The sequence below is a fragment of the Neovison vison genome, chromosome 6, assembly GCF_020171115.1.
Source record: "Neovison vison isolate M4711 chromosome 6, ASM_NN_V1, whole genome shotgun sequence".
Taxonomy (NCBI): Eukaryota; Metazoa; Chordata; class Mammalia; order Carnivora; family Mustelidae; genus Neogale; species Neogale vison.
The window spans coordinates 28,239,980-28,267,164 of NC_058096.1; the positions used below are offsets into that span (position 1 = coordinate 28,239,980).

The following is a 27,185-nucleotide window of genomic DNA, read 5'->3' on the forward strand; positions in this document are numbered from 1 at the left end:
TTGCGTCTTTGTTGTCATGTTTAGAACTCTTTCCCTAACTTAAGGTTACAAGCTTTTTTCTATGCCTCCTAGAATTTTTCAAGTTTTAGTTCTATAGTTCCCGCGGTGGTCCATTTTAAGTTATTTTTTTGTATATTGTGAAAGATTGACACTTGTCTATTTTTGCATGTGATTCTTGACCTGTCCCAGCATCATTTGTTGAAATGACTATGAATGTGAGAGCTTATTCTGGGCTCTGTCCAATTTCATTATCTGTATGTCTGTCTTTATGCCAAAATCACACTGTGTGGTTTTTATAGCTTTATAAAGGTTTGAAGTTAGGTAATGTAAGTCCTAAAGCTTTAATCTTCTTTTTCAGAATTGTTTTGGATATTCTAAATCCTTATTTAGATTTTATATATGTCTATATATGATATATAAGATATTTTATATATATATGTGTGTGCATGTATATAAATATATCTTTCATATATATCTTAGAGTCAATTTCATGTGTATCTTAGAATCAGTTTCTACCAAAAAAAAGCTATGGTGGTATTTTGATGATGAACAGTATGGAGAGACTTGCCATCTTTTTTTTTTTTTTTTTTTTTGCTAAGAATGTTTTAATTTTTTTTAATTTTAATTCCAGAATAGTTAACATACATGTTATATTAGTTTCAAGTGAACAATGTAGTGATTCAACAATTCCATACATCACCCCATGCTGATCACGACAAACGCACTTCTTAATCCCCATGCCCCCCGCTCTGGCAACCATCAGTTTGTTCTTTGTAAGAAAGACAAACAAGAAAGACTCTGTTAAGAGTCTTTTCTTGGCTTGTTCGACTCTCTCTTTTTTTTTTCTTACTTGTTTGTTTTGTTTCTTAAATTCCACATAGGAGTGAAATCGTATGGTATCTGTCTTTCTCTGACTTATTTCACTTAACATTATACTGTGTAGCTCATCCATATCTTTTCAAACGGCAAGATTTCATTCTTTTTTATGACTGAATAATATTCCATTATATGGAATTCCATTATATTTTATATGTAGATATATAGATTTATATATTGCAGCCTGTCTAAACTTTCTTAGTAGCTTTTTTGTAGACTTCCTAGAATTATCTCATAGAAGATAACGTTGCCTGCAAAGAGTTTTAACCCCCCCCCCATAATTTATGTGTCTTTCTCTTCCTGGTCTTACTGCAGTGAGTAAACTTTCTGGTCCAATGGTGAATAGTGGTGTCTAGAGCAGGCCTCTTGTCCTTTTACCAGGATTATAGGGCAGTAGGATAGAGCATTCAGTCTCTCACCATGAACTATGGTGTTAGTTGAAGATGTTTGTCTCAGAAAGGAAGGGTTGTTTTCACTCTGAAACAATCAATTATGTAATATATCTTATTACTAGAACAAAAGGAGAGGAGCCTCTTAAGTACCTCAGTAGATGCAGATAAAAGAAAATCAGGGAAACAGAAAACAAAATAAAGAGTTTAAACAAAAGAAGAGGTAGAGGGGAAGCTACTTTATGTAAAGTGATGTGGACAAGCTCCTCTGAGGAAATGACATTAAAACTGATTATCTAGACAACCTGAAGGTCCTAATCAGGCAAAGAGAACATACATGAAGGGTAGTTCAGCATCTGGCATTGTTCTTGTCTTATTCACTTTGTAATTCCAACACCAAGCACAGTGCCTAGCCCCTTACAATTTGTTCAGCTTAACAGATAGTTGAGTGTCTTGCTTTCTTAGCCTCACATTCATTTTGCCGTATCTGTCATTAAATATTATTTGAAATTATGTATTTTGATGATCACATAATATTCTATGGAAATACTAAATTTCTATAATTATAACAGTTACTTAAATGCTTTCTTATTCATAGAAATGCTTCCTATCTTCATGATCCCAAACTTCTGGGAAATATAGTTCCACTGACTTGTATTTAAGACTGATTTACTCATTTATTAATATAAAACAGTCTTAAGATATTAATCTGTGAGAGTAGTTTCTTTAATATTACCTTTTGCCGACTTTTATTTAAGTATTCTTTTAATTTATCTTTCATGTGATCGTGTTGGCTCAAAAGGGTTAAATAGTGCTTTAATAGAAACTAGCCATTAAACTGTTGTAGAATGTGGCAAAATATCAGACACCAATTTTGGGCTCTGGGTATTTTTCTCTTTACATAGAAAGTATAGACTCGTGAACTTCATATACCATTGCCAAGTGTTTTGTACTGCCTGAACTGAGACCACTGTAGGTGGGTTACGCGAGAGAAAAGTCAGATGTCTCTTCCAGAGAACTGCCAAGGCCCCATTTTTGTTGCAAGTAAAATATACCAGAGTTTGAATTCCACTTTAAGCTTTTACTGGTATTTTGATTTGGGGCCATTTAAACTCAGGTTCCTCATCTATAAAGTGGGGTTGATGATAGTCACCTCATTAGGTCGTTTTAAAGATCATGTATATAACCTGATACACATGAAACACTAGCATGTCTGATACACACTAAGCACCCAGAAAACAAGGCTACCATTAATTACCTTTTAAGTCTCTGGTAGTCGTGGGCGTGTTGGTAGGAATGCTAGCTATAAGGGTTCCTAATGCTTCAAGGCCTCATTAGCAGATGCTAACCAGCTTGTTAATGTTGTGCCTCTGAAGATGGTTACTGATATTTTTGTGAGGAGTTGATCATTTTCTTCACTGAGTATACTTGGAGTCATCTGGAGACTGTTTCTTGTCTGCACGTGTCCTCAAAAAGATTTGGCCCCAGAGGTGGTATTTTAAAATACCATTAAGTTAGATCTTTTGACCTCTTGTAAGTCAATGTTTGTAGCATTCATAAATTTATGTATATAGTTATGGTTACTTTCTTTTACCCACTTTAAAATAAAAGGTAATACATTTTCTTTATTTTTCAAGAAGGAAAGAATTGCAACTGAAAAATAAACAATTAAATTCTACTAGAATTTCAGAGCTTTAGTAAATAATGTTGACAAGGGGCAAGATGGGGTTGCCAGGGTATAGCGTCTGAAGTTGGGCCCTGGGGATTTAGGAAATCCCTAAGGCCCCCAGCAGATGCTAATAGGAATACTAATATGATTGCAAACGTGGTTATTTTTAAATTCACATATAAATCACTGCCTTCTAGTTATAAATAATCAGAAGTGATTGTTCCCTGTTTCTCTTAGAATTCCTATCAGAATTTATAGTCAAGGTTCAGTTTAAATCCAAGATTTGTAATTTTGGGACATGACACTTGATTGGCCTTGCTCAGTTGTCTGTTTTCCCTCTGTAAAATGGGATCATGCCTTCTCTGCTCGTTTCACTGAGTGACGAAGATCAAATGAGGTCATGCCCATGAAAGCGCTTTGTAAAGCACGTAGCTTACTAATTATTACTCCAGTTTTTCCTGTCAGACCTGCCCTTTTCTCACGACTGTTTGGTAGGTCACTGGTGGAGGTGACATGATAGCTCAGAGCTCTGTAATGGGCACAGCTCTGAGGAGTCTTTTACTCGTGTAGGGAGTGGACAGTTGTAGGCTGTTGGTATTTTTATCCTTTAATTCATTTTATTTTACCAAAGTAATGTGTGTTTATTATAAAGAAAAAAGAAACTAGGGACTATAAATCAGCAAAAAGGAAAAATAAAAATTACCTCTAAATGCAGAAATAATTGCTACATTTATTTTCATATATGTTGAAAACAAATTCAGCTATACTGAACATAGTGCTCGGTTTCCTATTTTTATCACTCAGTGTATGTTTTATGGAATGATAGCCTATATTTTTTTATATAATATATTAGTGGCTACATAGTATCCTACCATGTAATATGCCAGAATTTATTAAACGTGTCCCAAATTTGTTATTTTACATTTAATGGCTGTTTTCTTTCTTTTTTTTTTTTTACTATTAGAAATAATGTATATTGTCACATCCTTATGGCTGAATACTTCTATATGTCCTCGTTTTTTTTTTCTCATTATGATAAATCCTAGACTTGGCATTGCTACACAAAGGGGCATACAACATTTGAGGAAATTTAATATTTTGTAGCTTTATTAAGTCATAATTGACATCTAATAAACTGCACATGTTTAAAGTTTAAAGCTTGATCAGTTTTGAATGTGTATACACCCATGTCCAACACAGTTAAGGTAATGTCCTTTTGTAATCCTTCCTTCCTGCACCATCCCACCCCTGGATCCCCAGATAACCACTGAAACATTTTCTTTCCCTGTGGATTACTTTGCATTTTCTACAGTTTTATGCAAATGGAATTACAAACTGTGTATTCCTTTTTGTCTGGCTTCTTGCACTCAGCATACTTATTTTGAAACTCATCCGTGCTGTTGTTTATATCAATCGTGCATCCTTTTTTGTTGCTGAGTAGTAAATATCCCATTGTATGGGTATACCATAATTCATTTACCTACTGAAAGGCATTTGAGTTATTCCCAGTTTTTGACTTTTTAAAATAAAGCTGCTTTGGAGATTGGTGTGCAAGTCTGTCTCTGGACGTAAGGCATTTGATATTTATTACAAATTTTGTGCTAGAAGGTTACATAGGGAGTATTTTGTAACAGAAAAAGCTTAATATGAACATCTATTTTTCCTTTTTCCTTTTTAGTTTTCTTTTTTCTTTCTTTCCTTTTTTTTTTTTTTTGAAATATACCTTTGGGAGGATTTAGAATTTTTAGATGTAACTTAATTGGAATAATTTGACAGAAATTTGAAATTAACAGAGGTTAACAAGCACAAGCTAGCAACTGTAAACCTTACTCACAGTTGCCTTGAAACATCTACTTCGATCAAATGTATTCTCTAAAAAGCAAAAGTTACGTAGTTTCCCTTAATGAATGATCCCTATTTCATAAAACTATATTCCTCTGTTAAATGACTACTTCTACATTGAACTTGAACAGAAAATATACTGGGAAAAGTTTACAGAACTCCACAAAAAATATTCCAGAATCTGGTTTTCCTTTTCCTCAGGTGCACACTAGACCGGAGGAGAAACGGGGAATTTAAAGTTTCCAGATGACACCAGAGCTCCTTTTCAACAGCCTTCTCCATTTCCTTTCTCAGAAAGTAGAGACAGATGGTGAGAATATTCTTCCTGACTTCTTAAGGCTTATTTAATCATGGTGATTTTAATATATTTTGGAGAATCCTTTCTTAGTGATAAATTAGCTTGTAATCACCAGATTTATGTTTTGTGTTTTATCTGCGCAAATTATTTCATTAGGCACAACGTGGTTTGAAACAAATAAACAAAAAAGTCGATATTGAATAAGATACAATCCTAAGGAACTTACTGAGAAAGGATAAGTAGAGATAAATTTAATCAAGTAGTAGAAAGAGCTTAAATGCCATAAGAAAGACAAAAAAAAATATTCTATAGAATTCAAAGTAGTAGATTACTTGTGGAGTGGGGGATTGAGAAGCTTGAAATTAGAAATAGTGTTTGTGTTGATACTTTGTTTTTACCAAAAAACAGAGAAAATGAACAGTTAATATAAAACCCGAAATAGCAATCTGATTTCAGATAAAAAGTTAATTATTGTTTTGAGGAAAAATAGAAGCATGCTTGGTTATTGTGGGATTATTATAGTCTAAGTCAATGATTACTTTTTGAATTAGGTAAAATGGTTACCTCTTATAAGGCAAATAGTATATTAGCGTTTTTGAGAAGCGATAAAATGGTCTGATTAAATTAACACAAGTAAGTGGACAGCACAACAGAAAGAGATGGGTGAGTGGCTAATTCTATGTGGATTAACACTCCTGTTATCTAGTAGAGCTAGAACCTAAATGAATTTGTCATATCTTAAGCTCTTGGACTTTGTGCTGCTTACGCCTGTGCAGAGAAGTGCTCCAAATAAACTGGGAAAGGACACAGAGATTAATTATTGTGCTCATCATTAGTTGTGAAGAGTTCACTTTCAATTAGCTAGCTGAAAACTCTTGTTAGAAGAAAGCAGATAGGATATCCTGAACTTCATGGTGTTTTAATGGACCCTGATGTTTCTAAAGGAGAATGGCAACTTTGAATCAAATTTGTTCCTTATCTAAGGTGTCATATGGTTGGCACAGTGATAATACAAATTTCTTTTTCTCTACTATTCTGATTATATTCAGAAAACCTAGTAATTAAGTTATTTAAGCATTCTACTTCTTTCTTATTTTAATACTGTTTATTCTTGTAGTTTAAGCAAGAAAATCTTTAAAACATTTACTTAATAAAAATTACAGTTACTCATAATTATTTGGTTGCTCGTCATTCGTCACATACTCACATACTGGTTTTTTTCCCCTAAATCAAGATTTTAAATCAGCCAGACTTTTATTTGTTCAATGCTGAGTTCTTTCATTCAGGTATAATTATGTGTTAATGACTGATAGTCTGAAATCTATTTTTTATTTGATGAGCTAAGTTGCTACTGCACCCCAGTTCCCAACTTTTAATTTCATTAAAATGAAAATCATAATCATGCGTATTCTTGTGACCCGCAAGATACAATTAGTTTGTTGTTGTTATTTGTCAACGCCTTTGTTGTACCAAGTAACTACCACCACTTTGCCAGTTGGATAAATAAATCATAGATAGCCAGCTGAGAAATTTACTTAGCCAATAAGTTGTCCTTGAAAAATGGTCAGATTTAGATCTTTCTCCCAGATAGAAAAGACAGATTATTTAGAATGTACAATGAATAGTTTGGAAAGCATATACAAATGAGCTATTTGTGATAATCATTTATGTATATTTAAATTTTTTTCAAGATTTGAAAAGGAATATGTTAAGTATATGTTTTCCAAATTGTGTTTTGAATGAGACTCCATGGTCAAATAAATTTGGGAGAAGTTGTCATTATATAAAATATCTTTTCAGTAGGCATTCCATGAGCCAGCCTTTGAATTCTCAGTTTCCAAAAGGAGGGCCTTATTTAGACTAGTATTTGATAGAAAAGCATTTGAAGACTCTGAATTAATATATTCCATGAGGTTTTACTATGGTTTGTCTGTCATACAGCTACACTCCAAGAACGGGTACTTTTTTTTTTTTTTTTTTAATGGAAGAGAGAGAAGGTAGGGGAGAGAAGGGAGAGGGAGAGAGAGAGAATCTCAAGCAGACTTCTCACTGAGCTCAGGAGCTTTATACGGGGCTCAGTCTCACGACCCTGAGATCATGACCTGAGCCAAAATCAAGAGTTGGATGCTTAACCTGCTGAGCCACCCAGGCGCCCCAGTACATCATGTTTTTTAAGTAGAGTAATGTCCTGAATGAGAGGCCAAGGAGGGTGATTAGGAAAAAAGGAGAAGAATTGGATTAAATGAATATCGCAAACCATAAAAAGCATGAAGTATTTATAAAGCTTCTCAGTGCCTTAAGCGAGATCTCCTTTGCTCCCTTGTCAGCTCCTTCTTTTGAACAAAAAAAGTAATCATCCCACATAACTAATAAAATAAAATCACCTTTTTTTGTTTTTTAGAACTCCATATACTTTCTGTGCTCTGTTTATTTCAGAGTGCAGCATTTGTTAGCTGATTTTGGCAAATACTGATAATATTAAAAACAGTGACTGTCTCAGGTAGAATTAGATAGTTGGCCATAAATCAATTTACCTTAAATACTTGAATATACTCATTTTCTCACTAAGTGGAATTTTTATTGCTATATCTCATGAGTTCTCACTGGGAAGAGTTCTTTAATGTATATATTTTTTCCTAGTCCGATTACATTGGTGATAGCTATTTCAATGCACATAACTATTTCAAAACAGTTTTAAGTGCTAGAACTTTTCTATCAGTTATAGAAGTATCTGTATGAAAAGACAATGGCCATTACTCAGTTGGTTCTAACAGAATAGGTCACCAGTAAAGTGACCTATTTTAGTAGGTGGTAAAGTGAGTCTAATCATCTCCATGAAATGCTTTCCCCAAACTTTATAAAACATTTCTTAAAGTCATGTTTTTAATTTAAGAAATAATACTTTGAGAGGCACCTGGGTGGCTCAGTCAATTAAGAATCTGGCTCTTGATCTTAGCTCAGGTCTTGATCTCAGGGTCATGAGTTCAAGCCCCATCTCCACACCCAGCATGGAGCCTACTTGAGAAAACAAAAAACAGGGGCGCCTGGATGGCTCAATGGGTTGAAGCCTCTGCCTTCTGCTAGCTTGGGTCGTGATCCCAGGATCTTGGGATGGAGCCCCACATTGGGCTCTCTGCTCAGCAGGGAGCCTGCTTCCTCCTCTCTCTCTGCCTACTTGTGATCTCTTCTGTCACATAAATAATAAAACCTTTAAAAAAAAACAAAACAAAAAAAGAAAGAAAGAAAGAAAGAAGGAAATAATACTTTGAAAAAGTGTGTTTATGCAAGGTAATCAGTGAAGACCGTGGTACTGGTGAAACCAAGATCAATCCAGAATCTAGGTGTGTTATTTTAGTTGGAATTAATTCCCATAAACTAAGCTATCTTTCTCAGCTGATGTTTCCCTGGCTTTGTGGACAACCTGGGCAAGAAAATTTGGGTGATGGCCTCAAATGAAGTATTGATTTCCAGCATTGCTTCTACCTACTCTTTAGTTTCCTTTCCCACAGCCAGCATCTTGTCTCAGTGCGTACCTCATCTGGGTTGCTTGTGCTGGAAGCCTGCTTACTTATGCCTTGTCTCCACAGCTACCACATTTTCCTAAAACTTCCAATTTGCTTCTGTTACTTCTGTGATAAAATAATTCAGTGATCCCAGTAATATAATGACCATAGGAAAGTGACAGGCCTTCCTTAATCCTATTTCACTGTTACAATGGGAACTGTTAATATAATTAATATTTTGCTGAAATTGATGTCATTAAAGAATTGGCTTTTTTAAAGTCTTTTACTTAGTACCTTAGTTGATACAACCAACATCATTTTGAGAGGAAAATTCCCCACTACACCAAGCCTCCATGTCAACTCAGATTTTTTTTCTCTCCCATGAAAATTTTCAAATGAAATAATTAAAATAATTTTAAAATGTCTTGGTAAGAGTGTCCATTCACTTTCTCTTCTTATTCACACTCTGGTTTTTCTCACTTAAAATAATTGTAGTGAACCTGATTCTCTCCTTGATTCTCTGCGATGTTTGCCCTCCAACCACACGGCCTGAGGTTTGCACTTTGAAGTTAGTGTGATGCTAACAGTACAGCTTATGCATGTTATTTAGATAACCAGAATTTCCTCATTCTAGATCAGAGATATACTACATATACTAGAGTAATTTTCAAACCCCATTTATTTATTTAGTTAGTTAGTTATTTGCATTTACTTATAGAAAGATTATTAATAGGGCACCTGTGTGGTTCAGCTGATTGTGTCTGACTCTTCTTGATTTCAGCTCAGGTCATGATCTCAGGATTTTGAGATCGAGCCCCAGGACAGGCTCCTGCACTGGGCATGGAGCTTTGCCCAACATTCTCTCCCACCTTCTCCCTCTCCCCGCCCTCTTCCTGCCCTGCCCTATATGAGCATATCCTCTCTTTTTCTAAGCAAAATAGATTATGAAACTTTTATCTCCAGTTGTCCTGCCTCCATCCCATCATCCTGCATCTTGTTCTCTAAGGTTCTCAAAATACCTATGGCGAAGGACCAGTTTTTGTTTACACTCCATTTTTTTTTTTTTTTTAACAAATTACTGTTCTTGTATTTTTTTAAAAAGCCACTATCTAGGACAGATTGGAAATGAAAAAAAAAAGGCCTACAAATTTACAAGTCCAAATTTTTCATCATTGACTTCAACTGATATCACATTACATTATCGAATTCTAGAACGTGTCTTCATTACTCACAATTTCTGTGCCTTGAACAGAGGTCCGTTGTCCGTTACTGGAAACTTAAAGTCTCTAAAACGTGTGTGTGCTGTTCCTCTTCCCGCTGGGACCCACGCACCTCCCCCTGCTTGAAGAGTGCTCTTTAACTTCTGTTCCATTTGGCAAAGCTTGATTTTTGCTAGTCAGTTCATGCCACCTCCGTGGCAGAGTGCCTTCACTAACAAACGTGTTGCCTGCCTGTCTTCCTCCCAAGAATTTGCCCTTCCATGCTCTTTTGGCTTTGCGCAGGCCTTTTCTTATACTAGCATCTCACTGGGTTGTGGATTACATTTTTCCTGACAGGGTGAGCCTACCAAGGGCTCGTTTGTTACTTAGTTATCCTTCCGTCTTCAGCCCTCGGCACACACCAGCTTATTTATAAATATTTGTGGATTTGTTATTCTGGCGTGGTGGATTCAGAAGAGTAGTAACCGTGCGTCCCTAGCTTACTAATTTTCTTTTTTAAAGGTCATTTTTTTCTTCCCCCTACTCAGCTCTCCGAGACGTTTCTGCATAGAGAACAGTACTTATCTGGCATAGTTATAGCATAAATTCTTGAAAATTAGAAAGTAGAGATTTTGTTTGAACATTGAAACCAAGATGGAAGTTCTTAACTTTATTAGAGTAGACTAGCAGCCGCTCTTAAACTTTTCCCTTCAGCACCCCTTCAATCTCTTAAATTATTGAGGACCCAAGAGAGCTTTTCTTTATGGGGGTCATATCAACCAATATTTTACCATACTAGAAATTAAAACTGAGAAAATTTGTAAAGCACAAGAATATACAAGGCTATACTCCATGAGCCATTAACACATTAGCCATGACACGTCTCATGGCCTCTGGACAACACCGTTGCACAGTCATGAGAGAGAGAGACAAAATGGGTATCAGATTAGGTTTTGACCTCATGCACCTCCTAAATGGATCGTGGCGACTCTGGGGATCCCTGGACCACGGTTTAAGAACTGCTTTATAGGAATTTACTGTCTAATTGCCTACAGAATATTCTGTATTTTTACTTCAATAATGTATCATAGCTTTTGCATTTGTAGGTTAATAAGTTGTGTGGGGTTTTTTTAGTTTTTTGGTTTGTTTGTTTTTTGTTTAGTATCTACAAGTCTTAACATAGTACCCACCCCCATATTAATATCTAGACATCCAGTGTGCTGGAAACTTATTACCGGTAGGGTGGAGATGCTCAGTCAAGAAGTCATTTTGTTTGTAGATACTTGGGAAGGTCATTTCTAGTTGTGCCCTCTCACTATACTGGCTTTCAATTGCTAGACCTTTTTATGACTTGTGAATCTCCAAATATATCTCCTGTGATGATGATTCTTCCTCCGGAGGGTTTGGAGACTTGGTCATTTCTTAAGGAGTTGACATAGTAAAGTTTGCTTCTTCTTCAGGGAAGTGAGAAGTACTCCCTTCAGAATCTTTCTTCTCTCCTTTGTTTGACCTTCCCCTCCACTTGCCTCAACCTGATCCCTGATGCTGGCTTTCCTTTTCTGAGAGTACAGTCTGCTCTCTGGCAGATAGTTTCTTGGCCCTGGTGACTCCTGTTCTTTTTTACTCCCTACCCTCTTACCTTGGCTGGTACTCTGTTAAATTCTTTCTGAGGTCTTAGCAGGACAGTCAGTCTCCAGAGTATTTGACGACTCTCTTCAAATTGCATGGGTACTGGGTCTTCCCAGAGAGTTCTGGGATTTCTCTGTCAGCTGCCTCGGAATACCAAGATGGCTGCTAGTTGAGAACTAATTCCCTAACAACTCAATATTCTTTTTACTAATAGGCTTTTTATTGTGTAATGGTGTGATGGTGTGAACTATAATTTAGGGACTTATTATAAGTGACACACTAGAAGCACAAAGCTGATAGAATGTTGGGGACTTTTTATTTTTTAATTCTGAGTTCTAAACATAGTACATACTCAATAAATGTTTGCAGAGTTAATTTTGTGCTCATTAGTGTTGATGAAATGCTTCATAATATGGTAGCCTCATCAACCACGTTATGATTTAAGCCAGACATCTCTGTCTTATACCCCAGGGAGATACGCCTTCACACTATTCTGAAAAGGTACATATTGCTGCCTTCATAAACAACAATCCCTACCTGATACTTAATGAAGATTATGGTTTGAAATGTACAAAATTCAAATCTCAATGAATTCTGATTCTGACTGTTCCCTAAATACCTCTATAGGAGTTCTTAGTTATCATGAAACTTTGTACAAATCATGTCAACAAGATGATTTACAAATGTGGGCTTCAGATACAATAATTATTTTCATTATTTTTTGACTTAATGAATTTGCTATTAAAAATACCCTTTTTTACAGCACTATTTATGTCCTATAAATTGCTTTCTAAATATTCAGACCAGCCTTTATTTATTTTTCAGTTAATCTTTTTCTTCAGCATTCCTGCCCCTGTCATATTTTGACCATATTTTCTTCTCTACACGAATTCATCCCAATTTCTCCCCTCCAAGCCATCAACGACTCTACAACTTCTGTTTTTGTTTTTGGCATGCATTTAATCATACCATTGCCTGTAAACCTTCCACTGCCCACCAGATAAAGGCTAGCTCCTTGGCATGGCCTTGATTCAAAGTCCTTGGTCCCAATTGCATTTTCAGCCTAATCTCTAGTCACACTGGACCACCCCCTTCCTGTATCACACTCAGCTCTTCCCTGCCTATTTATGTAACCCAGAGTGGCGCCTTTCTCTTCTCCCTGGCCAGACCTTCCTGGTTTTTTAATGATCACAGACCATCACCTAGGGCACACGTATCTGTGAACGGAAAACCTAGTTACTGCTCACTCTGCATCCTTAGAGGTTTTTTTTTTGTGTTTTTTTTTTGTTTTTTTTTTTTTTTTTTTTTTTAGCACCAAGTTTCTAGCTGAAGCATTTAGCACAGTGTGTGTGTGTGTATATATATATACTCTTTTCTCCCTTTGCACAGGTACTAAAGAAATTCACATGTATGGTTCACTTTCATGCGTTATCTACTTACCTAGGTACTGCTTTACCCTTTTCCTGTCCCAGTCAGGAAAGCCTATCAGAATTCAAGTTAGTGGGAGTGCCTGGGTGGCTCAATGGGTTAAAGCCTCTGCCTTCAGCTTAGGTCCCGATCCTAGGGTCCTGGGATAGAGCCCTACATCGGGCTCTCTGCTCAGCAGGGAGCATGCTTCCCCCTCTCTCTGCCTGCCTCTTTGCCTACTTGTGATCTCTCTCTCTGTGTCAAATAAATAAATAAAATCTTTAAAAAAAAGAAAAAAAGAATTCAAGTTAGTGAAAGTGTCCTGTTACTCAGCATAATCTTCAGTTTACTTAGTCTTTTTCTTTTTTGAAGGGCATGATTTGAAACCTATTGAACCTTAACAAATTCTGTACCTTTTACTAAATGCTCTTTACAACGAATTATGATATACCTTATATCTGATGATGACAAATAGACATGTTACAGGTGCAGAGATACATAAAATGCAGTATCTTAAAATCAGTGTTACAGTGTTTGTTCCCTTAGACTATTGGGAGCATAGCTACTAAATTAAACTTTGAGAGCATTTCCAGGGAAGACTCACACCCTGTGCTGGCATTGATACTGATTTTTTGTAACAAGCCTGACATTGCTTTGTTTAAAGTATGTTCATTTTCACTGTTCTGATTTCTTCCTTTTAGCAGTGTATCCATCATGTTAGATACAAGAAATTTGTAAATGTATGATGTAATTTTCTTTACCTGTTGTAATTTTAGTGAGCTATATGTAATACGTATGAAGCTTGCAACTTAACCAGCTAGAACCTTATTCTTTAAAAAAAAAAAAGAAAGAAAATTCTAGAGATTAACGTTGATGGAAATACTTCCTTACTCTTAACCTATGACTGTTCTGCAAATCTAAGAGCAAACAAACAGAGCTTTAAGTTTTACATTCACTACACTAAAATACAGGCAAGAAGAAAATTGACCCAAATTCTTAAATAAGTGCAGTGGGGAGGTTTAGTTTTGAGGGCTAATAGCTGCCCCATCCTTTGTGATTGCTTGCTTACATAATTTGTTATGAAAGAATGCTTCTAGGTAAACCATATCTCCAGAAAGCTTGTGATTTGTTCTGTTCTGCTCGGGAAGGGTTAAGAGGAGACAACATCCTGTCAAAGACCTTGTTTTTAATTTTGCCTCTCACACTGGCACAGATCCTGCTAAGAGCAGCCCAGATTAGTTCGGAAAACCTTTGAAGAGATTTAAGATGTCCTTCAGCCAGTTTGAAGGTTTTTGTCTTGCAAATCCAGTACAAGGGCGCCTGCAGGCATCTCGACCCTTGCTGTGCCGCTGATGCAGCTCAAGGTCACACTAACCCGCCCTGTGACATTCAACAACAAAAAAAAATTATGCGGTGAAACTGCTTCAGCGTTTAGCCAACCAACAACTTCCTTTAGTGAGGAACTGAAGAAGAAGTCTTTTTTTTCCCCCCTCTTTTTCTTTTTTTGGGGACTCTGTGAATTTTTTGCTGTAGGAAATAATCCCGGATTTATGGTGTGTGTGATGACAAGGTCATTTCTTAATTAGAACACATGTAAAGAACAAAGCTAAATGGCTTCAAAACAGCTTTGTAGTTGATGGAGAGGATTTAAATTATTTAAAGAGATAGTCACCCATGTATGATGGAAGCTGAATTCTAAAGGCATTAACTCCTTCATTCCAGTCTACTTGCCATTTCTTTCTTTGAATTCTTACGTTTGACTTGAGAAGGTTGCCTTCTGCACTAAAGCAAATGTGTAAATGCCCACTTTTTAACAAGGTGAAATGTAATTTACGAATCAAATTCTTGGGTAAACTTTTAATGGAGAAGTTTTCTTCCCATGACAATTCTCTCCTGGGAATTTTATCCAATGACTTGATTTAGGAGCGAGGAATTATGAACTTTTCCCTCTGGCAACCGTGATTTATTTATAATGTGTTGGAGGGGATGAGCGAAGGGCTTTTTATTGCCTCACCTTGTCTCCCTCACTTTTGCCCATTTGTGATTTAGAATTCTAGTTGAGCAATTGGTCCCTGCTTCTTTAGAAATCATAGCACAGATCATTCAGGTTTCTCAACTCAAAGAATCAGTATGGGAAGTTACATGCTTTTTCCTAAGGGAAAGAAAAAAAAAACAGTGTCCGTTTAAAGTGGACTTTCAGAAAGTTGTTTCTAAACATACAGAACTTTTTTAAGGCACAACGACACCATGTCCATGAACACTGAGCCATACTGGATTCCCTCTCCTTTGTGGGGCTTGTTTGCCCATTTTGTTCCTCCTTGGTTGCCTTGCAGTGTGAAGTAGCAAAGACATTCTTTGGAGAGATCCAAGTGAATTAGCTTCCTATGCTTGGGACTTAATGCATATCACACCTAATGCAGAATAAGCCGAGTAATTTATAGTTGGTTTTTTAGATACATATCCTACACAGAAGCACACACTGCAATTACTTCTCTGTACACAGAATCACACCCTGTACAGAAATTTAACATCGGCGTTATGATAGCCACATCACAGTTTTCTCAGAATTCATACCCGGTTACTCTCTTGGAGACATTTCCCTGTGAGTGTGATTAAAGTAGAATCAGGGCAAGTACTAGGTGAAGAGGGATGATGTTTTGAGGGTGATTATTTGAACTGATATTTTAGATTTTGTGGGCCACACTTAAATTTAAGTTTGAGGCAATAGCGTGACATTGTTTAAGAACAACTTAGAGTTAACTAGACTTACTGTTCTGAAGGATTTTCTTCTAGTCAAGAAACAGTTTCTTTGGGTCTTCCCTGAAAAGTAAGAAGGTATGTGTTCTTTGAGGTTCTGGGTATTTTAAAGGATTTTAGGTTTACAGAAAGAAAAAGCTAGAGGGAAAATCTATATGCAAGAAGATGGTCCGTGTGATTCTTCGCGTCCCTGCCCTTGCCCGGAGTCTGCTGTGCCCTTATGTCATGTATGACCCAGGCTCACCTGCTAGTAATTTCTAATTCACTGTCCTAATTCATCGATTTGTTATCACTAATTGTTCTTCATTTACTTCTGTGTAGTTTCCAGTACCTAAAGGGTTGAAAGGTTGCTGTAATTGGCACCCGCAGCTGCTCTTTCTTTTGACAGGGGATAATTTTGCAGCCTATGCTTTGTGTGACAGCTGCCTAATTGGGCATTCTCCCCTTGTAGCAAGCCTGCCTCCTCCAGCCTCCCTGCTGACAAATGGTGGTGGATTATAGATGAGGACACGCTGACCCATTCGACCTTGCTGAGACAGCGGGGAGGGGCCTCCTGCTACTTGAGGGAAGCTTTAGGTCATTTAGAGGACAAGGTCATGAGCCAGGTGGGGAAATGACATGATATCACATGACAGTAGCCTGATGACATGGTCAGTGTGTCAAGGACAAATGCATCAGTATTGATGAAACATTATTGCAAACATTATTGCAATACTTCATTGAAGGCCCTAGTATTTCTTAATTGTTCCTGCTGCCTTTTTTTTTTTTTTTTAAGAAAAGTGTGCAGAATAGGACATGTTTTCTAGCAGTGTTAAAGTGTTTGTGTACATGAAAATAGATGTGGTTTAGGAAGCCTCCTGTTAAGTTTCTTTGATTATCTAGAGTGTTTTGTCCCTAATTATTGCTTCATTTGCAGCCCCTCGACTGTCAGTACTTTTGAGGAGTTTTTTGAAAATTAAGGCAGGCAAATTAAAACGGTAATATGTGTTGTTAAAAAAATATTTATCAACTACTGTTATCACCCTACTCAGTGATTGGCTTACCTTTCCACATTTTGGATAAAAGAAGAATAAGCCAAGTAAAAATGCCCCATAGAAAGGAACCTCAGTGTTTTGAATTTAGGAGCTCAAAATTACCACTATGATACTACCATAATTATAAAGTTTTCTTAAAAATGTTTTCTAAATAATTTTGAGACCTGTAAAAAAAATTTTTTAAATAGCTTGTGATTATACTTTGTATGAAAACTTTAAGATAAATGAAAATCTTTTGAACATCTCTTCACTGTTGGTAATGCACATACTTTTCTTGAAGGAGTAGACATGAGCTATTACTTTTTAGTGCAAAATGCTAAGAATCTTTGCTGAGTCCGTTAACCCTGTGTTAATACTTGAAAGTATAAATCCGTGTAAACTGTATTGAATAGTCCAATTTAGAAAAATGCCATGTTTAAAAAACTGAACAGTATAATGCAGAGAATACTGATCATGATTCTCATTTCTGGAAAAACGTAATTATTGTTGGATACTGTTGCATCTAAGCCCCCAGTCCAACAGGAGGTAATTTTATGCTCCTGAAATTTAAAAAAAAGAAAAGAAAAGAAAAGAAAAGAAACTATCAGTGGTAAAGTGTGCTGAATTAGTTCACTGAAGTAGACACATCTGTATTTTCATGGCATGTGCATGGGTGGGTGTGCGTGTGTGCGTGTGTGTGTGTGTGTGTGTTTCATTTTGACTGTGCTGTGCATGTGTTAGCTGCTCTCAAACCCTGACTCAAGCTTGGTGGAGGTTTAATCCTGTGCCCTTGTACACGTAGACTTGATTAGTAGTTGTGGTTATCTCAGCAGAAGACATACCGCCCTCCTCCTAGTATTGGTCGGGACCCGGGCATTGGGGAGTCAAGGCAAAGGAGAAAGAAAAGAGATTTTACATTAGTATTCTATGAAAGCCTTACTGTCTGCAGAACAAATTGATTGCTCCGGTGTACCTGTGCTTGGCACCACTGCTGTGAAGGAAAGGTAGGGTTGTAATCTGTTTTATTGTATTACATATTGTGACACTCCAGGAATATTTAACATGCGCTCTTTCTGTGGCACGTGCTTTAAGTGTAAGTAAAGAAAAAGGAAATAAATGAATGGAAAGTATGCAAGAACAGTGGGCTACAGCTTTGTTTACTTCCATCCATGAGAGTTCATTCGAGTAAGATAATTTTGCTGAAAGCGTCACGAGGAACAAACCCTGATTGATAACGAAACCCTGTAAAGTGTTCTGAGGCACTAATCTGCTTCACTGCTTGAAACATGTCAGGCAGAGATGAAATTCAAGCGAATATTGTAAGATTTTAACCACAAAACGAATGGGAGAAGTCATGGAGAACCTAGTTGGTTTAGGAAATGATTTTTAATTATTTTCAGTATATTACCTTGTTAAAGGTCCTACATAACGTGCTGCAGAGAATAAGAAAAGAGATTTTCATTTAAAAAAAAAGAGGTAATCACGGTACAGCTTTAACTATATTAAGTAAATTAAGAAATGTTTTATTTACTTTATTCTTTTACTGATTTCATTCATTTATATGAACATTGGACTGTTTGATTCTGTTGTAGGAAATTGAAACATTTTTTCAGGGTTTGTTTATTTTTTTCAATTATGTGACTGTCAGATAATTATAGTGTAAAATTTAGGGTTGTTTGGTATGAATTCAATAAATGTTTTAATATTTCACAAAATGGTTGAAATATCTGTGATTGGAATTTGACCCCTTGCCATTTTCAGGCATTCTTGATATGTTGTGGCTGTACTTTTGAGGTTACGTATAAATCTGTACTGTGAAGGGGAGAGGAGGAATTCCTCTTGTCTGAGCCTCTTGCCACATGTGAACTGCAAGTGCCCTCTGCCTCCTCTGTCCCCATCCTGATCCTTCGATTAGAATCAGAACCTTGATTTCGGTCAGAGGGGAAGCAGAATAGCTCACAGATGAAAGGAAAGTTGTTTTCCATTGTTTACTACAACATTCCTGAAATTAGTATATAGCTTCACAGTTTTTAGGTTGCATTTCACTTCCATTTAAATGTGTAATTGTTCTGCATATACTAATTTTAGTTTTATATCACAAAAACATCCTGATATAGAAGATCAGAGGTCTTGGACATTGGTCTAGACTTGCTCTCAGAGACTTTTATAGATAATGGGTGAATGGAGAAATATTTTTAAGCATTTGTTAAATAACAAATACAAATATACCAAATCCTGATGTGGTTAAAATGTAAGGCTTTATTACCCATGAAGGGAAGGGCTGCTTTCAAAGAACTTTTAAACTTGATGGCAAATTAAGACTACTAGAGATGTTTTCAGATGAATATAAGTCATCCAAATGATTACTGCTATACTCTTATATACTTAGTTTTGTAGTTGTTTTCCTATTGAAAAAATGTAAATTTAGATAACGTCGAGGAAAAATAAACCATGGCACTAAGAACCAGAATATTTTCCAGAATAAAACATCTTTTAAACTTTCTCTAGTTCTAATTTTAAAGATTTTATTTATTTATTTGACAGAGAGAGGTCACAAGCAGGCAGAGAGGCAGGCAGAGAGAGAGAGGAGGAAGCAGGCTCCCCGCCGAGCAGAGAGCCCGATGCGGGACTCGATCCCAGGACCCTGAGATCATGACCTGAGCCGAAGGCAGCGGCTTAACCCACTGAGCCACCCAGGCACCCCCTCTCTAGTTCTAATTTTAGTTTTTAGTTTTGTAATTACTTCACAAACTCTGAAAATTTTGGAATCTTTCACCTTCTCAAAAGAAATTCATGGCATGTGTATGTATAATGTCCAGCCAGCTCAGAATGAGAAGATAGAGAAGGGAATACCAAATAAAAGAAACTGGTATTTATTTTTTCTTTTCTTTTTGTTGTTGTTCTTCCCTTCTTTTGGTGGAGTGGGAGGTTGGTTTTTTGTTTATCAAAGTACCTGAAATTCTTATTGTATCTGGCACATAATAACTGCTCAGTAAATATTTCTTGGTCAAATGAAAAAAAGAGTGCTTAACCAATCCATCCCCCGCCCCAGCACACACACTTTAGTTCTTCCTCTCCTGTCTATTTGCGGTTCAGTTTTTGCAGTGCGGACTAGAATGAGTGCTTAGCATCAGCTTCTCTTCTGAAAGTGTTGATATTTAAAGAGAAGAGAAGCCTTCTCTTCTCTCTGTGTTGAAGGAGTAGGGACTCATTGTTCTAGAACCAACCTAGGGATCGTGTTTATAGAATTATCTGACGGTCAGAGTAATTCAAGTGACTGCTTTATCTTGTTCTTCCTCTGAACACAGGACAAGAAAGTACGAAAATCAGAACTGATCCGTGATGTTGAATTTTTTAAAACTATGAAACCTGTTTCTTATTTAGATTCATTTTGTGAATCTAGGTACATTATGCTTATTAATCAATATCAACAAATTATGTTGAACATCCAAGGAAACTGCATGTTAACTTGGGCCAGAGATTTCTAGGTACATGAAACATATGGAGAAGACAAGCGTTTGGCACGTTATCATGACTATTAATTTAGGTCATAAAATAAAAGTCATTCATGAGGACCACTTTGAATATGTGGGTGACAATTCTCTAAGCTCAGTTAATGAGTTAATGTTTTCATTAGTTGGTATCCATTAGCCCAGCTTAGACCAGAGTTTTTGAGTTCTAAGAACCTTAGAAATCAGTTAATATAAAGCGTACATTTAACAAATGAGAAATCTTATAGCCACAACAAAATTGAATTCATTTCCAAATAGGATATAAATTAAAGCAAACTGATATATCATTTTATACACACACAGTTGTGGATTGCTCCCAATGAATGAGGACCCCCTATATTTTTATACCAGAGTGAGAAAATATTGATATCACTCAAAAAGACATTAAAAACTAGGGAGAAAATCTTTATATAAAATTATAGTGTCTATAGTAGAATAAATCTGTGAAAGGTACAGTCTCAAACACGTAATGTCTGTTGGTATTTAATAATTTATGGCAGTGTTTTCCTTAATAGTGTAATAATGGCTGAGCAGAGAAAGAGAACAGCTAACAGAGACTCTTGTTGGGTAATAGGAACCTCCAAGATGGAGATCCCAGCCACGCATGGCCTCCTTGAAGCATAATTAAATGCTGAATTGACAAGTTTGAGAAATATTCTGATTGTTCTTGGAAATATCGGACTCGTGGGGATGGAGTTAGGGTGTGCACATCGGTCCCAGCAGTACATGTCAGATGAGTATCCAAGTCATAGAATGAGAAAGTCTGTCCAAAATGCGTGCCTGATAGGAGTAGACTCGCCTTCATCTACCTGTGCTGAGATTTATAACCTCATTTTATTTTTAGCAGAGAAATAAGTGAGGAACTAGAGAACTGATGGGAAACCAAATTGGTCAAACATGGAAGTAGTGGAAAACTAGTAGGCATTGGAGGTGTGGTTTGAGGACTTTGCTGTCTCATGCTTAAAATTCAAGTTTATATAAAGCTGACAAGTCAGAGGAATTGCAATAAACTGTTTCTAAGCCTCTCTCCCGTAAGTGGGGGTGGCGGGGGGGGTGGGGTGGGGAATCTCCATTCTTAGCTCTTTGATTCAACAGTTGGGCAGAGCAAAGTTTACCAGCAAACTGTTTCACATCTCTAAACCTCAGTTTGCCCATCTTCAAAATGGGCATTATTAAATATCTACCTTTTGAGGTTACTACAATGAAATGAAAGGACTCGTGAATAGTGCTTGGACCATTATATAATTATTTGATCATTTTTTTGTGTATAGGGGCTTGTGTGTCTCAACATAAGACAGCCTTGCCCTGTGAAGATGTATCCTTTATGCTACTATTGATAACAGAGGCCCTGACAAGATAACCATAATACAATGGGATAGAACTTTTGGCTATTTTAAAATAAATGATACAGTGTTTTCTATGCATTATAGTGAAGCTATATAAATACTCTTATTCCCATTTTTTTTTAACCTGTCCACTTAGTGTCAGATTTCAATATTAAAAAAAAAAAGGTCTGTAATTTTATATTATTCCCTCTCAAAAATACATACTGGTTAGTTATGTGGTATTTATTTGCATTGGCTGTATTAAAATATGTATTAAAAACTGCATAATTTTCAATGACCACCTTCCAATGTAACAGTGTAAAATGCTGAAGTAAATCATGGATCTCAGTTTAGAATTACAGTAAATAATTTAGAAAATGAGAAGCTAGAGGAGATAAAGTTTAATTTGGTTCAATCTTAGCTAAAAAGTTTAGTGTTCTTCCAGTGACACTTGTAGTTTCCACACTTTTCTTTTCTCCCTTTAGTTGTAGGGTCTACCTAGCAATTTTAAGGCTTTTGTAGATCTTTAGAAGATCTAAGTGTACCAACATGAATGCTAAATAAATTGCATTTAACACGATACTTTCTCTGGAAGGCACAGAGAAGAGAAATATTAGAAATACTTCATGATCGATCTGAGTTTAAAATTTAACTTTTTCATTAGGTAGTACTTATAATTTTAAACAAAGTGATTATTTCTTTTGACCTTTATAAAATCATAAAAATCAAAGAATTTCTTAGTGATACTTTTTAAAAACGTCTTTACTTGTCTTACATGATAAATTATTTAAGTGATTGTATATGTATTTTTTTTTGTATATGTATTTCTTATGCTGCAATTTGTTATTCAGTATGAGAGTTGTGTGGTCAGAGCGAAACTAAGAATATGTATAGATCCCCGCTTACTCAGCAAAAATTCAGTGTCTCCGACATGCCTGTGGCAAACAGAATAAAACTAATCCTTGTCCTCCTGGAATAATAATTACAGCATAGTGGTCAAAGACAGGCGTTAAACAAATATTTAAAAAGCAAGGAAAAGCAAGCAAGAAAAAAAAATTACAGAATGAGAGAAATCTTAAGACAACTGTGTTTTCTGGGTACTTTGCTAGGGCGTGAAGCCGTTGGAAGGAGAGGGGACACACAGACTGAGTTGGGGAAGGCGGCAAAGGAGCTGTCAAAGGAAGAGCCTTCTAGGAGAAGGGAACTCATGAAGCGGGGGCGGGGAAAACTGCCTGTTCTGGCACCAAAGGAAGTCCATGTAGCTCAAGTGATGCTGTCCCGTATGGTAGCTGCGAGCCACACAGGCTTTGTCGAAATGGAGATGCGCTCCAAGTGTAAAATATATGCTAATTTAGAAGACTCGGTGTGATGAAAAGTATATAAAATAGCTTAAGAATTTTTTATTGGTATCAAAATATTTGGGGTATATTGGGTTAATAAAATTTATTCAGGTTGGCTCTACCTTTTTTTTAACTTTTTAAAAGGTATGGCTACTAAAAAAATTTAAATTACATTTTTGGTTCTCGTTATGTTTCTGTTGGACAGCGGCTTAGTAGGGTGTAATGAACAAGGAACTAAATGGCTTGAAATAAAATTGGTTCGATTCACCAGAGCCAGGTTATATGGGGCCTTGCGGACCACAGAGAGGAATTCAGACTTGATTTGAAGTGAAATAGGAAACCATTATGGGTTTTTAGCCAAGGGGATTTACCTTTCACAAAGAGCATTGGCTCCAACGTGGAGAATGTATTGGAGGGGAGCCAATTAGGAAGCTCCTACAGTAGGACACACACACACAGCTAATGCAGTTATCACAACAGCTGTCAGATAATGTTATATAAGAAGTCGTGTCTGTCATCGTAAGTGAGTTTCTCAGTCCTTCTGATGGCATTTAGAAAGCTGTAGATGTAGACATGGGTTTAGGTTTATATGTGTAAGAATTTTCTTTTCTCCGTGTTCATGGAATATTAAAATCCTTACAGAATTAAATCTCTGCCAGCTTCCCAGAGCACTGTAATTCATGGAAACGGTAATACCTCCAATCACATATAGCTTTAAAGATTTTTAAGAGTTTTGACAAACCTGAAACATTTCTTAGTACTTTGGGGTTCAAGGAATTACTTGCTGATATGGTGGAGGCTACTGACATCGTGGATGGGGCAGTCTGCCTGTGCAGCCTCGGATCTCAGGCTTAAGAAGCTTCATCAGACTGGACGGCCTTGAATCCTCCAAACCATTCTCCTGGTAGAGCTTGTTCTCCCTCTTGTGCAAAAAGACGCCGGAGACTTAGAGTAATTAAGCAAGCTGCCAAGGTTAGAGGGTAGTAAGTAAGTTTCTGGCCTGAACCTCCGATCATTCAGATAGGGGCTGGGATTTCCTCTTATCTGATTGCTCCTTTTCTGCAGTGTGTGTGTACGTGTGTGTGTGTGTGTGTGTGTGTGAATGTGAGTTCGATTCATCATTTGTTTTGTTTTTTTTTTTTTTTTTGGCTCATAAGCTGCATTTGTAGGACCACTGTTCAACTTACATAATAACATGGGAATGATTCATAACTTTGGCTTTTTACTGTTATTCTGTGATGGTACAGATTTTAGATTATTTTTCATAGTTTTGAAAAAAATGTAAGACATGTCAATATAGTTTGGGGTTTTAGTCATTGTTTTTTGGGTTTGGCGGGGTTTTTTTGTTTTTTTTTTGTTTGTTTGTTTGTTTGTTTTTTGCCTAATTTTGGGGAAAGAATACAGTTTATTTACCACAGAATCTGCTTCCACTTATGAGTACTTACAGGATACCAGCCACAATACTATGTACTTTGCTTGTTTTATGTCATTAAATCCTTTTTACAGCCTTATTTAATAGGTAACATTATTCCCAGAATCCCAGAAAAGTGACTTTCTGAACTAAGATTCAAAGCCCAAATTCTTACCTTCGGTATGTTACCCATTTTTTACGTATATTTGAAACAATCATCTTCTCAGTATCCCTGTTACGAAGCATTTACACTGTCAACAGTATTTTTCACTGTAAAAAGCAAAGGTCAATTAAACTTAAGTTTGTAAAAATCACAGTTCTTGGGGCACCTGGGTGGCTCAGTCAGTTAAGTGTCTGCCCTCATTCAGGTCACAGTCCTGGAGTCCTGGAGTCCTGGAGTTGATCTCCCCTTCAGGCTTGATGTGCTTCTCCCTCTGCTGCTCCCTCTGCTTATGGTTCCTCTCTCTCTCTCTCTCTCAAATAAATAAAATTTTTTTTTAATCTCATTTCTTTAGAAAATTGAAGTTGATGCAGGTGTTATCACTGAAAAGGCTGATACTTTTCAGTAAACTAAAGGTTTTATTTCCTTTAATTAAATGAAAATGGGGGGAGCAGTTAAGGCAGCACTTAAGTTTTCCCTGTACAGCATAAAAATCTAGCAGTTTGCTTTTAATGGATGATCTTACAGAGAATAGGATAGTGGAGTCAGTAGGCCCAAAACGTGATTAAGTGATTTCCTATCACTTAACATACCAAGTCACAGTAAATACATGTTATATAGTTCTACTTTAGATTTCAGATTCTGTTAGTTAGCTATGTCTTATTTTATAAAAGGTTGTTGAAAATACTTGAGTATCCAAAACATTTACAGTATAGTACTAACTTACTTTAGTTTCCACTATATTGATTGGTTTTGGAAAGGACAGTTTTTGCCTAACTAATATAAAATTATGTTAAAACAATTACATAAATTATCAGCAGTATCTACTAGAGAGATAAGTAGCACAAAGAAGGAAACTACGTTAACATTTCTTCAGGACTCGCTGTGTTGGATGTTATGTTTTACATTACTCAGTCTTCACAACTGTCCCTTTCGATGGGTTGATACCCTACATATTAAACTGAGGTGCAGACAGATTTACCCACAGTTGCAGAGCTGGTGGGTGAGCCCCAGTGCCCTTGTGTTTGAAGCTCGCAGTATGTTTTATAAATGAAAACTGGGAGGAATTTTTGATGATACGAATTGTTTGAAGATGTAAAACAAGCTCTTTCCAAAGTGAACTGCGGAGAATCTCTTAAATTTTCTTCATTTTAAAGGATTGGCATTGAAAGCTTTTGCGATTAAAGTGGTATCTAGTCCTGTGAGTAGCCAAGACAGCGTAACAGTTCATGGAGTTTAGTTTCTCAGTCCTAATTTTTTGTTGTTACTCGTCTCCATTTTTGTTGGTTCTGTCCAACCATCTTTTGTCCCCAGGCCCATCACAGATAATGCAAAAGTATAAAGACTTCATAATGCAAAACACAGAGGTGATCTTCTGCCATTGTAGAAGTGTTTTTCCTGTTGACATTTCTTTTAGCAACTAAAAACTGGTATTGAACAGATTTGAAGGAGGTTTAATCATTTTTTTCCCTTTTCAGTCATAATTGTGTACTAAGAAGATTTGACTAGTAGCAACTATCTGATGACCGTTTTTCTTGACTGTGTAGTTAAAAGTAGAAATTCAGGGCACATTCTTACTCAGTTTTGTGCCAGTATGCAGGTTTTAATGTATAATTTTGTTCTTCGATTTTGCTGGTTATACACAACTGCATTTAGCCCCTTTATTCTGACATGTGTTCCAACCAGTTTTACTTCATAATGTTTATACTCTTGAATAATACAGTTAGAACCAAAATATGGTTCAATTTGGGGACTTTTTTTTAATACATCGTAGCTATTTTTAGTATATTGAAGGGTCCCCCTCCCCTTCCCTTTCCTGCTTTGTGTCATTCTTCTAGAATTCTGAAAGGAATACTCTTAGTATTCCTATAGTGCATACCTCTTGAAAGGGTGAAGGGGGCACTGTACTTAGGAAGACAACTTTGGTAACTATTTTATAGCAAACCCGTGTCTGCGGTTAGACTTTTTTTTTTTTTTTTTTTTGGAAACACTGAGTCTTTTCTTTTAAAAGTTTGAATGGCATTCTCTTATGTAAATGGGTACAGAAACTTATCAGCCATTTCTGTGAGTAGATTTTAAACCACTGTCCTCACTCAAGCTGAATTTGTAAGTTAAATTGTTTAAGTGTTAACCTTGCCTCTGGAATTTATTTCCAAAATAGACTGAGTCTCTTTCGGTACAGTAGTGCATTCAGACTAGAGGAGAAAGCATTTGTTAGAGAAACAGGGGAAAGCAAGGGAGAGGAGGAAAAATTCTTGAAGGAAACGAATCCTGGATGCGGTTTCTTACCATCTCAGATGTTAATGGACAATATTTATAGTTTCTTCCACTTTAATACTGGGAATATTTTTGGCTAATCTTTCTCACATGCCTGGGTTCTAGAGTGTGTTGTGGGGAGAGTGAAAGGAGTAATGCATGCCATGTTTACTCTGGTTATGATATACATGGAAGAGTACATTACCTTTTTATTCTAGTCACTTTCTGAAAATTTGGTATCCTTTATGCAAGTATTTGTATTTCCTTTTGAAATCCAGGGTAATTATCTCTAAAGCTCAACTGCAAAACAATTGGAGTGACCCTTAGAAAAGTCTCCCTTTTGTGAGTAAGAAGGAAGATGAAAGAAGGCATTTGATGCCGTCTAGAGTAGGAACACATAGATACTTACCCCCGGAAAGGAGCATCAGTCCTAAAAGATGGAGAAGAGAAAGAAAGGCAGAATGATGGGGCTTAGCTGTACTAAGAACATTCTCAAGGAGGGCTTTAAAATAAGAAGCTAAAATAGCTAGAGCCGAGGGAGATGAGATAGAATCTTAAACCCGATCTTGTTGAGCCTTCTCGTTTTAAATGAGTAGAGT

General features: G+C 36.4%; 1 protein-coding gene across 3 annotated transcripts in view; it reads left to right on the forward strand.

Annotated features, from left to right (window-relative positions):
- The window catches only part of NRIP1 (nuclear receptor interacting protein 1), a 100,094-nt gene that overhangs the window by 44,415 nt on the left and 28,494 nt on the right, over positions 1-27,185 (forward strand). For 2 of the 3 annotated variants that reach the window (XM_044251106.1, XM_044251104.1), the window contains exon 3: positions 4,978-5,086. The exons of the other annotated variant lie outside the window; for it this stretch is intronic. The gene's annotated coding sequence lies outside the window, so the exon portion shown is untranslated. The remainder of the gene's footprint in view (positions 1-4,977; positions 5,087-27,185) is intronic. 3 annotated transcript variants of the gene reach the window in all.